Below are 15999 nucleotides of genomic sequence, written 5' to 3' on the forward strand. Positions count from 1 at the left end.
TTCATGTGGTGCCACATAATTGAGATGACTTGGAATTCCCCTTCTTGTAGCACTTCTGATCTGTCTCTTAAGTTTTACAGGGTAAGGTTAAATCTTCTGTCACGGGTTGGGAAGTACTTCTGGTGTTAAGAATAGCTCATTAAAGGTGGATGGAATGTCTCATGTACATATTAATTACCATATTACCAAGACACGGTGAATGTGTCTTGGCTGGCAGAATGACATACCTTGCTGCTGTATCAATGAAAACTGACTTTCTTGTTGGTTAAAACTAGGTCCAGTGAAATAAAAACATGGGAAATGGAGCAAGATTTTTTTTAAATATACATTTCTGTTCTAAACAAATCAGCACCTATTTATTTTTAGAGAGAATTTGAATTGAACATAGGACCATGATAATCTGGGACTAGAATTTATATCTGGAAAACTGAGTGCCTTTATCTTCTTTCAACTGAGCTTGCATGATATTCCTGTTACCTGTGGATACTTAGCACACTGCCACAGCTAGACATTTTGACATGGCTATTCAAATGCCATTTTGAGTGATTTTTCTGTAAGGCTATGATTATCAACACCCAAAAGGAACATTAAATTACTGAGCATGTTCTTCAATTTGACTAAATATTCCCAGAAATGTTTCTAAGCATTCACTGACTGTCAGACAGCAATGCCTTTATATGCAGTAGCACCGTCTCCCATGGGATCAGAGCAGTTGCTGGACCTTGCCTCTGCCTAATCTCTTCATTGCAGTCTTTCTGAGTGACAGGGCTCTGCCCACGTATTACTGTAGCAGAACTCCCCTGAGACACCCTCCTTTGAACCTGAGAAGCCTACAGCAACCCAGATTCTTTATTTCTGAATATAAATCTCTTTCTCATGAGTGTGTCCCTTTAATGTCTGGCTTTCAGTACATCTGATTCTTCCTACTTTGAGTGTCCTACAGCTGGCAGGTTCTGATGGGCCCCAAAGAGGCACGTCTCTGTTTCTAACCTTATTAACACAGGATGATTTGCCTCTGTGTGACAATTCTCTCTGGGTACCACACCACTGTGCAGGGACTTGTGATCTCTCCAAGAACAGTTTTACAGAAGAAGGCAAAATGTTTCTCCTTCTGTAGCTTGGTGGAAAGTTTATCCACTGCAATACATACAGCAAGCCATCCTGCCAACAGTATGCCAAGCACTACTGCCAAGAGCCACGGGTGCCCCGCTCAGCAACCACTGAGTTCTTTACTGCTGCTCTGGAGATGCAGCCCCCTGGCTGGGTTTGCCATGAGTTTGGATTGTAAAACTTCAAACTGGAAAGCAAGGCTGTAAACTGGAGAAAGGCAAACTTATTCCTCAGTTATAATTCTGCCGCTTCTTTTTTCATAACTCTTGATGTATTCTTGGCAATATTGCCAATCACAGTCTGAGTCCCTGCTCCCTTAATAAATTTCAAGCAAATTCACCATGAAAATACTAAGCAGATGAAGTGAGATATGTGCAACATTTCTGAAGCAGTTATTCCCCCAAGTTCTAGTCAAGTCAGTGGCACTTACCCTGCTGGTTAGCTTTTACTCAACATAGGGAGGGATCAAATATCTCCTTTATTAGTTGTTAGAGAAACCTTAGCCTAGATTAATTTTAACTACTGCATCAACTTAACATGATTATTTGTAACAGGATGATTCTTTGTAGTATTACATATGGCAAAAAAAAAAAAATTTTTTTTTAGGACCTGGTTCTTTAGCCACCCCAGGCAGCCATCTTATGTTCCTCTCTTCTCAAAGAAACATCTGTGGGATAAAGGGGACAGTCTGAGGCCTCAGGAGAGTTCTCAAAGCCCAGCTTACAGATAAGACAGTTTACTGTAATTCATTTCCTAATCTACTTCATACTGCTCTACCGCATTATTCATTCTTCTCACCCTTAGGAGTTATATTTTTTCAGCTTGCCATACCAAAAGGCAAGTTACAGACCTTATTTAATCCTGAAGAGCAGGGATGTTAATTGGGTTGAAAATGGTAATGATGTATCTAATTCTGTCCTTATCTACACTGCTCATCCTGCACTCAGGACACCTGAGTGCTCCTGCGTCCCAGAACAGAGGCTTGAACACGTATTTTTCTGTTTTACACCCAGCTTCTCCCTTGACCCATTATCAATGGTACATTACCCAGTGACTCAAAGATGAATCCCACAATATTTCCTCTCGTTCTATTTCTGAGTAAGAGCAGGTACATGTTCAAAACATTTTTGATGTATATTGCCTCAGTTAAAGAATAATTAGCTTCATGAAAAGGAAGCAGGTTAACCAGCCCCACCTTAGCTGAAACCACTGTCACCTTTACATTTCAGACTTTTATTTGGTTTTTCAGCTATTTCAATTACCAGTCAAGGAAGGGTTGAAGTCCACAGCATAATAATACTTGCAATTACTAGTAAATAGCATTTCACAGCACTAACCAGTCTGTCCTTACTACATCCATTTCAGGCAGGCAAATAAATGTTATTATCCTCATTTTACAAACACATTGATTAAGTGACTTACCTAAAGGCCACACATCAATTTCAATGTCAGTGCCAAGATTAGCACAGAGAAACTTCTGCATTGCAGACACAGAAAAAAGTGATTGGTATTATCAAGCCCACCCCTCTTCAGAAACAAACAATCATTTTTTAGCTGTGTAGTCAAATAGCATTTACCTTCCTCACATCCCCCCCCATGTTTTGTCCACCTCAAGCTGCTCCCTGATGATGGATCAAAATGGTTCCTAAATATGTCTTTAACATGGGCAGCTCTTCTATCTGCCTCTTGCTTTACACACAAGGGTTAGAAAGCACCGCCTGGAGAACTTGTGAAACTCCCACAGTGGTGGCTGAGCCTATGGAGGCAGAAGGCAAGGGAAGGGAAGGGGGCAAGGGGCCCATGCTGCTCTCCAAAAGGCAACGTGATATGATAAGAGGAAGCAGCAGGAGCAGGATTAGATAGAAATTACTAAGTGTCTAAATGTAAAAATCTGCTTTACTTACAGGCAGTTATTTCTAAGGAAAAATATATGGTGGCTGCATTTGTTTCCCCTCCAGAACAGGTCTTCCTGCCTGGAAAAACAAACAAAACAGGGAAACTCAGGACCACACTTTTAATAGCTAATTAAGGCTGTCTGTGTGTAAGGGTGGCAACCATTTGTTGTGATTTAGGTACAGGTCACAGGATCTTCTTGAATCAGCTTCTAAATGTGACCAAAACAACAACAACAAAAAATTAATAGAACAGTAAATCTTTTGAACCACAGTAGTTTAACTCCTCCACAGATTCACAAAGTACCATTAGAGCCCACAGTGTTCATCTTCCAACACCTGAATTTGACCCAGTCATTGAAGCTGATCCTGTGACAATGTCTGAAAGCTGATAGGTTGAAAAACTGTTGAGCATTTATGACAGATATGCTATTTCAGAGCAGATTCCCAGGCAATGAATTATATTCTTAATAAGCAGACATGACAAAGTCAAATTTAGAAGTAGAATCTGAACTAGTTGCCAAGTTTTGAACTGAAGGGCATTTCTTCCTTTTATTTTTTTCTTTTAAACCATGTGTATGTAGACACAAGAAATGTGTGAACTTACCTTCAAAATACCTCAAATATTAACCATATGAATTATACATATGCCTTTTTCTGAATTTTAAAAGATTATTTCTTGCATAAAACTAACATCATTCAATTTATTGCTGTGAGTCACCTGTAGATTGCAGTATCAGAATTATTCAATAGGTTTATGCCTGTCAGAATTTTATATTAGCTCCATTATTCACTAACAGTAAAAAAAAGGCATCTTTTAAAATGAATGCTTAAGCATGGGCGTTTTCTTGTCACTTCATTGGCTTCTCTGTGCAATTCTAGTCCTTACTCTTCCCCCTCAGAATTATAAAGGTGTCATATACAAAAGTGATGAGTTTAGCTGCATCAAACTGTGATAGAGGGTTAATCTTGCATAGGGAAAAAGCAAAACATGTCTGGATGGCCAAAGATGTGATTATGTGTTCTGAAGCCTGATAAATATTGTATCATGCCACAATTTAAGATGCTCAAGGGCTTCACAACCTTAATTACATTTTAATCATGGTAACTCTGTTCAATTATGTACTTTGGCTTCTTCAAAAATGAAGCACTTCAGTCTTTGAACAGATATTATGGTGCATCTCACCTGCAGGGCTGCTGCCCTCTTTTCTTCAGGGGTGGTTCTGGGTGCTGAGAAATGCAAACCAAAAGCTTCTGCACTGGGAGAAAAACAGTGTAACTGAAAATGCAATCAAGACTATAACAAGAGGAAATAATATGGCAAACAATAAAATAACAGAAGAGAGTGGTTTCTTGAAAATGGGCATTCTCTTCAGCTTGAATGTTCTGCAGAGCCAGTAGCACCTGGTGCTTCCTGAAGTGCATTACACTGCACAGTGGGAATCTCATTTGAGGCTGATCCTTAGCTAATACCATGAACAAAACTGTTGAAAAGCAAGTTTTTCTTATAGTTGTTTCTGTTTCGTAATTTATTTTACTGAGGGTCTCATAAACTCTGTTCTACCTCCTTGCTAAAAGAAATTATTGATTTTGACTAGGCACTTCAAATTCAATCTGCCAAAGCACTTAGAGGCATGCCTATGTCTTCTGAAACTTTTAACTCTCTCATTGCCTTTGGTGAAACTTTTCACATTATTTAGAGTCACAGGCACACTTCAGTGTTTCACTGGATTACAACTTTAGCCATTTTTTCTTTCTTTGCATTTATTTCTGTGTCATGGTTTTTTATATCTCCAGTGGGTTGATGATACTTCAGCATTTTATTATGTTTTTTGGCTCAGCTTTTTTACTCATAGGTTCACAGATAACTTGTGTCTTTCATTCACTTCCAGAAGTCCATTTATGATTTTAATAAATACCTCAAGTCAGAGATAAAATTAAATTAATTACTCAGCCATGCTTTGAAAAGAAAATATTCTTTTCAGAAAAGAAAAAGAAAAATTAAAATTCTGGGGCAGAAAGCCTTATTTTCATTTTAAGGAGCCTCTGCAAACAAAAGAATTGTGTTTGTCCAGAAGCACAACTTGTACAGAAATTGTTAGTGAAATTCTCTTTGCTTCTCAAGTGTGAGAAGTCAGGCCGAGCTGATCAAAACACTCCCTTGTGGCCTTAAAAATCTGGGATGAATTTTGAAGCATCAGATCAATGATATGTTATCTTTGTTTCAAAAGAACAATCCTCTGTGATCATTACTGCTGTGCTAGCTGATCATTTTAAATTAACATAACACAAAACAATTTCACAAAATCAATTCATATTCTTCTCTCCAGAGTTCTAATTTTAAATATGAGAAAAGTGGAATCAGAAAATGGGTCTGTGCAGGATTAAGGTGCCTTACACTTCCCAACCAACAACTCTGTTTTGGGTTGACCATGCCTGGAGGCCAGGACACTCCTTCACACTAAAGCCACTCCTCACCTGGACAGGGGAAAGAAAATATAACTAAAGGTTCACGGATTGGGATAAGGACAGGGAGAAATTACAAATTGATTACTGTCATGGGCAAAACAGACTCAGTTTGGGGAATTTGGTTTGATTTATTGCAAATCAAATCAGAGTAGGATAATGAGAAAGAAAACATAAATCTTAGAACATGCTCCCTAAACCCTTGTTTCCAGGCTCACTTTCACTCCCAATTTTCTCAACCTCCTCTGCTCCAGCAGTGCAGGGGGACAGGAAATGGAGCCTGAAATCAGTTTATCACATCTCTGCCACACCTTCTTCACACTCTCCCTGTTCCAGCATGGGGTCCCTTCCACTGGAGACACTCCTCCATAGTCTCCTCCAGTGTGAGCCCTTCCCATGGCTACAGTCCTTCAGGAACACACTGCACATGCATGGGACCCCTGTGGGGCCACAAGTCCTGCCAGAAAACCAGCGTGGGCGTCTCTCTCCACAGTGTCACAGGTCCCTGACAGGAGCCTGCTCCAGGAGAGGCCTCCCGTGGAGCTTACAGCTTCCTCCAGGCATCCTGCTGCTCCAGAGTGGATCCTCCCTGGGCTGCAGGGGCACAGCTGCCTCGCCTCGGTCTCCCCAGGGGCGGCAGGGGATCTCTGCTCCCGTGCCTGGAGCATCTCCTGCCCCTCCTTCAGCACTGACCTTGGTGCTTGCAGAGTTGTTCTTCTCTTTCTCACTCTCCTCTCTGGCTGTCACTGTATACATTTTTTCCCCCTTCTTAAATTTGTTATCTCCAAGGGCAATCACTGTCACTGCTGGGCTCAGCCTTGGTCAGTGGTGGGTCCATCCTGGAGCCACCTGGAATTGGCTCTGCTGGACACAGGGGAAGCTTCCAACAGCTTCTCACAGCAGCCACCCCTGTAGCCCTCTCTGCCATCAGAACCTGACCAAGCCGATACACCCTCCATTATCTCGTGGTGCTTTTCAAATACATTATTTCATGTAACTCAGAACTTCTGAAAGGATTTGAAGGTTATTGCTTACCATTCATTTCCAAGTGGATTGGATACTATAAATAAAAAGTAATGACTCAGAGCTTACCTTTCGTGAATGGGGAGCTGAAATGGTAAATATTTAAAGAGGGAAACCCTTTCCCAAAGTTTTGTTCTTCTTTGTCCTTTCCTGTAAAAAAAAGCAAAATTAATTTCTGAGCACATAGCTGTCCAGGTACCATACTCATGGATAATCACGTTCCCATAGTGTAGATGCACAATCCTCATCCTGAAAAAACCTGTGAGGATGAAAATAGCCCCAAAAAAGACAGTGGGAAAATAATCGAAGAGCTACTGTTCACTGTGGAAAAAATCACCCAGATATACAACCTTTCCTTTCATGCAATGCAATGGCTAAATGAACTGAAAAAAGGCTGTTACCATATACTTTACTGTCTGGATATCACTGGAACATCTACAAAGAAAATATATGTATTATGCAGATTACAGTAGCTATTTTTAAAAATACAGCTAACATATATATATATATATATATATATATATATATATATATATATATATATATGAAATTACCATTCATGTACTTGGGAGCGGAGGGCACAGTGCAGCATTTGTCCTGTAGCCTGCCTATCAAACAAGGAAAAAGGCAAAGGTATAAGGCTGACAGTCCTTGTGCTTTCCTTGCAAGGTCTGAATAGCTGAATATAATTTGTTTCTAATTCTCATTGTTAAAAGACATTTACTTAGAAGAAAAACCTATTAGGAGGAAACAGATGATGCTCTGTGCATAACCAAGTGAACAAAGGAATCTTTTTACCAGGATCCATCATCTCAAGGAGACGCTGCAGCTCCTTTGGAAAATTTCTCTCAGAATAGCACAATATCTTCGGCTCAAGGTAAGAGATAAATAAGGGTGTGCCAGCAGGGAGAAGTGTGAATAGGGAGTACAAGGAATAAAATTGCCGAACTGGATATTTCAGCTCCCTCTCCAATCATCTTCCCACACTGTCAGATCCACACAGGCTTCTGCTCAGATCCTTGGTCTCTGAATGATTTCAAAGACACTTTTTTTCTGGTTTTTTTTTTGCTCTAAGATGGAAAAATAATATTTTGGAGGAAGTAGCTGGCATAGAAACAGAAAGTCTCCACAAATCTTTATTGATCCTAACAGCTCCCTGCCAAAAGCAAATGAACAAACCGTAGGCACTGCAAGTCCAAAGGAGTTCTAAAAACAAATTACACGCAGGAAATAGCAAGGGAGTTCTCTGGGCCTCTCCACTCCATGAGGAGACAACATCAGCTGGGCTGGGGATAATCCCAATTCAACAGCCCCTGGGGCTCAGATTGCCTGTCCTGCTTCCTACCTGGCCTTCCCACGGCAGCACAGCCACGGTGGAGCCTGGGCAAGGAAAGTGCTCCGAGGGCTCAGTAGGTGCACACAGCTCAGGAGAGGAGGGTGCCCAGTGTGCTTAATCCAGCCTGCAGAACTCAGCAGAATCATACAAACCAAACTGTACCCTGAAAATCCTCCACACACACATAAACTGATTTTCCCTTTTTCTTCATCGCTGCTGTAAGAAGACATTTTCATTGTCCTTTTGCTCTGCCAAGCACAAGAAAGTTTTTCCTGCCAGTAGCATGAGGAGAGCCATTCCTGCCTTTCAAGAAGCAGCTAACACTAGCCACTGGTAAAAGACACAGTACAGTGCACAAATGTGTGTACATAGCCACTGTGGGACAGAGTGAAGCTGTCTGACTGCTGAAGGCATCCTGAAGGTCAGTGTGGTGCAAAACTCACTTTGGCAGCTGGTGTGATAACCAGAGCTAGCTAATGATCAGCTCCTGAAGGTGAATTGCCAGAGTAATCTACTTTAAGGGTATCTTAAAAACATCTGCACTCACATCTGCAGGTCACATATCATAGAGGTATGTTATGGATGATGTCATGGCTATTCAGATTTTGATTTTTTTCCCCCTCAAGTATACTACAACTGGGATTGTAATGATTTTCTGTGGTCCAGATCTGTTCAAAAAGGTAAACTTGCATCAAGGATTAGATTTTAGTTTAAGTTCTACAAAAGATACAAAAAACAACCCATGAAGTTCACAAATCGATCTGGATCTCCTTAAAATCACAAATTATTGAATGCTTTTGAGATTATTTCTAGTTCACATCTAGGGGTACTTCCTAGAAAATTCTGCTACCTGAAAAATGCATTTTCTCAATATTTAGGACTGCAAGTTTTCCTTACCTTTTGCTTTCCAAATTATGTCAAGGTGAAACAAAAATTAAGAAACTCTTCATAAAGAGATAAAAGGGGTTTTTTTTTTCCTAAAATGCATTTGCACCATAAGACTCAAGATGCTTTGGGAAGGCTGAGTGGATGAAAGCTGCAATTTTTAATTAACTGGCTGTTTTACCAAGGCATGGCAGGAAAACAAGATGTTAACATGCTTTTCTTTTCTAACATGTATTTCTCTGCATTTGGGGAAGGGCAAGAGGAGGCTTGGAGAGTGTTAGAAAGACCCAAGAGGAGCAATCTTAATGGAACACTCATAGCTTCATTTTACCCATCAAATGATGCTAGCCTAGGTTATGTCTGTTGGATCTGTATTCCTTGGCTAGGAATCTAACATTTAATTTCTTTAATCTCTCCCAAGGCAAAGTAATGATGTTACCAAACCCTTCCAAACCTTGTGAGCTACTCACAACAATATTGTTAGTGTTATTACTTCTACTCTTCCTTACAAAAAATGGGTGATTTGGGAGTCCAGGCACGAAAGTCAAAGTGTCAGAGATGCTCAGGGGTGCTGCTATCTGTTTCCTTCTGCAGGCTCTACAGCCACTACTTGAGCTGAAGAGGAGACTGGTTTTTGTATTCCCAGATGGAAATTTTTCAGTCATGCTAATTAAATTGTGTGCATGGCTCCAGGTTACAGCAAGTCACATATCACTCACAGTCTATGGTTGATTGTTTTTATTGTTTAGCTGCTTGAAAATCCATGTGTCTAAGACAGATGCAACACCTTTTGGAAGGTCCTTTTGCAACACCAGTTGTTCTTACAACTTCAACTGAGTTATGCTGTGCCTCATTACATCCTTGGGCAAAATCGGAGGAAAAGGATGAAATTATTTTATAAAATTGTACAGCAGAACAGGGAAAGAACTCAATCCCTCCCAGCAGCTTCCCAGTTGCCCTGGCTCCTGGACCAACTTGAGGACAAGCTGGGTGACTACAGGCTTGCTGAAGTGGACTTGTTTGCATTGTCTTGTCAGGAATTTAATTTCACAACGTGGCATGCTACCAACACAAGCGTGTCATTGCAATTTAACATGCATTTTGTTGGCATGTTCTATATCTCATTCAAGTCTCATCTCCTCAGCCAGCACTCTATGCTACTCATCTGTAGCAAAGCTCTTACATGTAATGAAAAAGGTATAATTGCAATTGAGAAATGAACTGTTCATCAGCACCCTACATATATCTCAATTCTACTACACCACTGAAAGCAAAAATATTGCAAGAGCTAACCTCTAACATCATTGTCTTACAGAAAAAAGTATTTGGCTTAGAGACGCTCCTCAGTCATTTCAGTGTTGTTACAGGATTCTCAGACCACCAGAGAGACCTGTGTCAATGTGTAGGGCAAAGCTAAATTTCTAAGTTTGTTTTTTATTTTTTCAACTGAGAAGAAAGTTATACCACTCTGAACATCTCTGTTTTCAAAAATACTAATTAAAGTTAAAATATTTTGAAAGCAGTTTGAGACCATTAAGCCGCCTTTGAAATCTGTTGATAGGTTTTCTTTCTCCTGGACTTTTATAGCTTTTGAGTGACGATAGGAATTTGCTTTTCTGACAATGGGCAAATACACAGATCATTTTTAAAAACAGATACTTTTAAAGGACTAATCTATTAGTCATTAGAAGTTTTATTTAGTCATTATAAATTATAACTAGTCATTATAAAACAAAAATAAAAGAGCTAGTGGTGATAGAGATTAATTAGGTTCTGTCCTCAGACATGTGAAGATAATGATGATAAATCAATGTGAAAAGCAACTGGATTAGGTAACAAACCAAGTTTAGACACAAGACCAGGAGGATAGACTACTCAGAATGACGGCTGATAATGCAAATGTCTGTCACTGCTGTAAGGAGCACTCACCTGCCCCAGGAACTGGTTTGATCCTGTGCTGGCTTCAGCTACCCGACCTGAAAGGCAAATCTTTGTGGGTCACTGTCAGTGGGAGTTCCAATTAAACAAAGGCGACTTTTACCCCTTCAGTATTAAATACAGCATCCTGAACCATGTATCTTGACTACAGTGCATCGCTAATTAAATCTAAATTAAATTTTACCGAGCAGATTGCCAGGGCCTAATTTTTCGACTCTGATAAATTCCTTATTCTACTACATGTTCACTAAAGACAAAGATCCACTGAAGAACAAATAATTTTGGCCTCTCTTGGTATGTTAGGTTACACCACAAGAATTGAGCTGGTAGCTTTCTTTAGATAGGCAGTATAATGTACATTTATAAGATTAAAAAATAGCCACATATTCAAAATTAAACTTTTCTATATTTCTTTGGTGACAGCTTCTTTTAAGCACTTCATTCTCCTATATCTTCCTCTGTCAAAGCTCTATAAATGTGATAATGGTTGCTTTATTAATGGTTGCCTTGGTCCCACTGAAGTCTTTTTCTTTCCTTCTATCTGTTAGCATAATCTATCTTTTGCATGCCTTCTGTCTGGAAAAAATGTACAGAATTAGATGGACCTTTATAAAAGAGCACAACTTAATGTTAAGTTTTAATTAAGCAGTCTTTTTCATTCATTATTTTTTATCCTAAGAGGCTCTAAATCATAGTCTGTTTCTGGCTGAATATACATAGATTACTGCCTCATTTTATCTTTATATTTATCTATTCACTTTGAACGAACTTGGATGAAGCTTTAAAAGTTTCTGAGGATCACATACAAATTATTTCTCATGTGCTCCTTTTCTGTAAACACTGAATGAATAAAGTCATTTTGCTAGACAAACCCTGTAAAAACTGATTACCATTTCATTAATCATTGACAACAAATTAGTATTGTGAAAACAAAATGACTGCACTCTTATGAAAATACCACTTTCTCTATAAAATCTGGAAGATGACGGATGATTTTACGTGCCTCAGTTTCTGAATGCCCAGCTTAAAGCTGAAAGCTGCGGAGCACCAGCTGCTGGAAAACAAGGTTCTCTAGATGCAGGCAATGGATGGGTCTAATTTGTGCAGTGTGGTGGTGAGGAGTGTGGTGATGCTTGCAGTTCCTGTCACAATAAAAGGTCACTTCCCTGGCTTTGCTTAACATTATCAGTCTTCCTTACAGCCTGTCTAAAGCACCTGCCTGTGCTTTGTTCAGGCTGTCAGCTAGTCTGAAATCCTTAAGCAATCTGGACTATTAATAATTAGTATTTATAATGGATTTATTATATAAAATTATAAAGAAATTTCTACTCCAGATGTCTACACAAAGCTATTTCCCATGAATGATGCTCCCTGAAAAAAAAAAAAAGGAGGGAATTAATACCACACATCTTTTATTAATAATAAGAAACTGATTCCTAAATAAAGATGCTTACATCTGCCTCTTGCTCCAGATGGTGCAATTTAGCTGCCTACGTTGGTTTTGGTTTTAAACAAATACTTAATCCACCAATTGTCATATCAAGAATTCTCCAGTTCTCACAGCTAAAGCCTAAACTGCATTGCTGCTTTAATTCTCAGAACAGGGAGTTTCTTGTCTCACAGGTCAAAAGTACAAGGAAAAAAAAAATATCCTTAATATTTCAGTGCAGCAGCCACACTTGTAAAATTGCCTGGTACTGTACCCTCTTGTTACTAGCAAAAAATTCAGGCAGCAAACTTAATCTAAAATTCCCACAAGGTCTGACAGTATGTAGGCAGTAGGGCAGACCTGAAACAACTTTTTTTTTTTTTCCCTTTTCCTCCATATCACTGATCACTGAGTTTACATTTCTGTTCCAGGCTCTGGGAGTATCGGTTCCACCTTACAGCAAATCCTTCAACATAGCAACTCTGTGTCCTTGCCCTAAAATCTGCCCAGGAGGAGGCAGTGAGCAGGCTGCGGCTCTCTGCCAAGGACAGACAGCTGCTGGATGCTGTTTTCCTAGGAGAACCAAAGTGGAATGGCACAGCTCCCCCTGGGGAAACCAGGAAAACCCCAGTGTGTATGGGAAGTCCTGTAGGAATATAAAAAGCACAGTATGTATGGTTTGACAAGGTCCTAGCAAAGTTATGGCCCAGATCCACCATATGAGGGGAGTCTGCAGAGATCTTTGGATGAGATTCACCTGTTTGCTGGCATGATAAGCAGAGATATCCCTCTGCTATGCCATGCTGTGGCAGCATTTTTTGCCTTGAGGCTTTGCTGCCAAATATCATATTTTGAAATAATGCTACATTCTAAAAAAGTTGTAGAGTTATTCCACTTGGATTTTTTTAGAATCGTACTCTTATAATACCAAATTCTTAGACTGATTGAAAAACTTACAGTTGTCTTGAGACTTTCATCATAAAATCAATGTGCAGTTTGAGTGAACTCATTACTAGCTAGATTAAAAACAGAGTAAGTGAATGCTTTTCCAATTATTATGTTACAATAGTTAGATTGGAAATCTCTGATTTAAGAAGCTTGTGGAAAAATATTATGACTGCTTTCCTGTATTTAAATTAAAAACTTGAATTTACTTCACTGAATTTTACTCATGGAGTAATTTTGGAGCCAGATATAATTAGAAAGGTAAAATTTAACTGAAGATAATTTTTTATTCATTATTTCTTTGTAAGTTTCTTTACTCTTGTTGATGGTTTGGGGTTTCTTTTTGTAATTTACATTTGATTTCTTCTTTTTTTTTTTAATTAAGGTAAGGAAAACACTTGGAATAACTTAAGCATGATTTGATTTACTTCTTTGGCTAAACTGATATGTACTTCTATTCTGAATCTTTCTCTAAAGATAAAAATTTCTTTATTCTCATTTGTCCAAGAAAAATTGTGAGGAGGGTAGCTACAGCAACCTAATCTTGAGGGTGTGTGCTGAGTATCCAGAATTTTTTACCATAGTGGACATTTGATCTGATTTTAGCTGCAGCTACAGGCAGAGCTGTTTCAAACAGCAGTAATCCCATGATCCCTAAAAATCAGCAAATAAAAGCCATAGCACTGTAGGCAACCAGCGAGCAGGAGATTTGGGATCACATTTTAGACTTAGATCTATTCTAAGTAATTTTCCTACAGCTAAAACTTCTAACCAAAACTACTGAAATGCCTTGGTGGAAATCCAGTTGTTCCTTAGGCTGACTGTCAGATGAGAACCATTCCTGCTAAGCAGCTCCCTGATTAAATGAGTAGTGCCAGATAAGGCATACTTTAGGAAACTAATCCTGGCCACCTCATGGCTATTGGTATAATTTTTCCACCTTTTACAGGTGACTGGCTGTTGGAATGTGGTTTTAAAAACAGAGAACTAGCACCTCTGTGGGTGTGAAATGGCAGGAAAGAACATCCCTTGTCAGCTCAGAGGCACCTGCCAACTGCACAAGAGCCCTTCTTGGAAAAGGGCCTGGGTCTGACTAAGCTCTAAGTTCACACTGGAGATGTTGGCAGGATTCTTTGCTGTGGGCATCATTTTAACTTCCTGACACTGACAGACACCTGTGCCTCCTTGCCTGGGATAATTAACTCAGAATGCCTAAACCCAAGTCGATAGCCTTTGCAAAACCAGCTTAAATTAAAATCATTCTCTCCCCAGGCTTTTCATACAGCTTACAAAGAAATTCAGCTTGAGTGTTGCTGTCTCTCTGTGAGATTGAGTCATCATATCAACAAAACAGAGCTACACTTAGCAAAGCACTGCCCTGCTTGGTTCAGGATGTTCATGCAACATCAAGCCATCACCATTTTGTTGATATACAGTTTTTATAGATCTGCTAAGCTATTGCTAAGCCGTCAGTTCAGACTGTTTCCTTTAAAGCTCAAAGATCTGTGACCAAAAATTACAGGGCTTTTAACTCTCCATTTCCCAACAGACTTTGACAGTGGGTCTCCACCATTCTCTTTTCTGATGCACTTACAGCACTTTCAGATGGATGATATCTGAAGATACTGTGCAGTACCAAATTCTTCCCAGGTACAAATAGCCAATTATAATGTAACTGAGGGTTGAATAAATTCTTTACTGACCCTGGAGGTAATAAAGTGATGGCCAAAGGTGGAGGGGTTCATTATCTGTATCATTACCACAGCTCATATGACTCCCATGTTAATGCCAGCAATTAGTTTGCTCAGATTGTCCATGAGAAATTTTCTGTATGAACCTAGCAAACTACATTCTCATCACTTTGTTCCAGCTAGGCAAGACAGAGACATAAACACGGTGAATGACCATAGATCTATTGATTATGAGCTTGGACAGACTTAACACCCACACAATAATAAGACATGTCCAAATGAGCATTAGGGTCCAAGGCAGATCAAGCGTGCAGCAATTGTACCTATCAGCCTCATTAGCTAACCCTGACCATCCTTCATGCTTCACAGAAATGCTTTCTGCATTTTAAAATATCATTAATGGGGAAAAAACGTGTTTGGGATCTCAAATCATTGCTTCTGTGTAATGTTTTCCTAATGTGTTTCTATGAGCATTGGAACTAGCTGTTCATACATAATTTTGGGTTGCCTTTCTCAGCCATCAGAACCACTCCTACACAGAGCAATACTGTGTCAGGTGTGGCTCATGCAAAATAAAAAGTGCAACAGAGAAATGCCTAGAGGCAATTACCTTTAGAAGTAGTTTTATAACTTCCACTGGTTGTCTTTGTACAGCAGAGGATGACTTCCATCCATGTGCCTTGTTAACTGAGGAGTCACCAGGAGCAGAGGGCATTACTCCATATAGTTCATGAAAATCCCTGGTAATGAGAATGGAAAATGATGTCATAATTGATGAAGAGACAACAATCACTTTTCATTTTTAAATTCTAATTTCTGACACCTAGCTTTTCTTCACAATTAAATAAGAAGTAAGCCTATCAAGAAAATGATACATAATATGAGCAGTGAGGTATATTCAAAGACTTTCTTCTTTCTTTTAGAATGTATTTATTAAGATGACAGAATCCTGCCATGTAGAATTCAGGACACTGTGACCTGAAATGTACAAAAGTAGCATGCAGGGAGATGATTCTACTTTGTTGTTGTTATTTCTGTATGTATGTTATAAATAACATACACACACACATATATATAAAATACATATATTTATGTATGCATGCACATATATATATATATATATATATATATATATATATATATATATATATATATACACACACACACACAGATATATATACCCCCAGAATCTTTTTTTCAGCAGAGCAATAAATTGAGCATATCTGTGCCTTCCAGATCTCAGGCTACTGTTGTAGTTGCCAAGCTACAGATCACCAGAGTTCT

This window comes from Fringilla coelebs, assembly GCF_963513975.1.
Source record: "Fringilla coelebs genome assembly, chromosome: 2".
Lineage (NCBI taxonomy): Eukaryota > Metazoa > Chordata > Aves > Passeriformes > Fringillidae > Fringilla > Fringilla coelebs.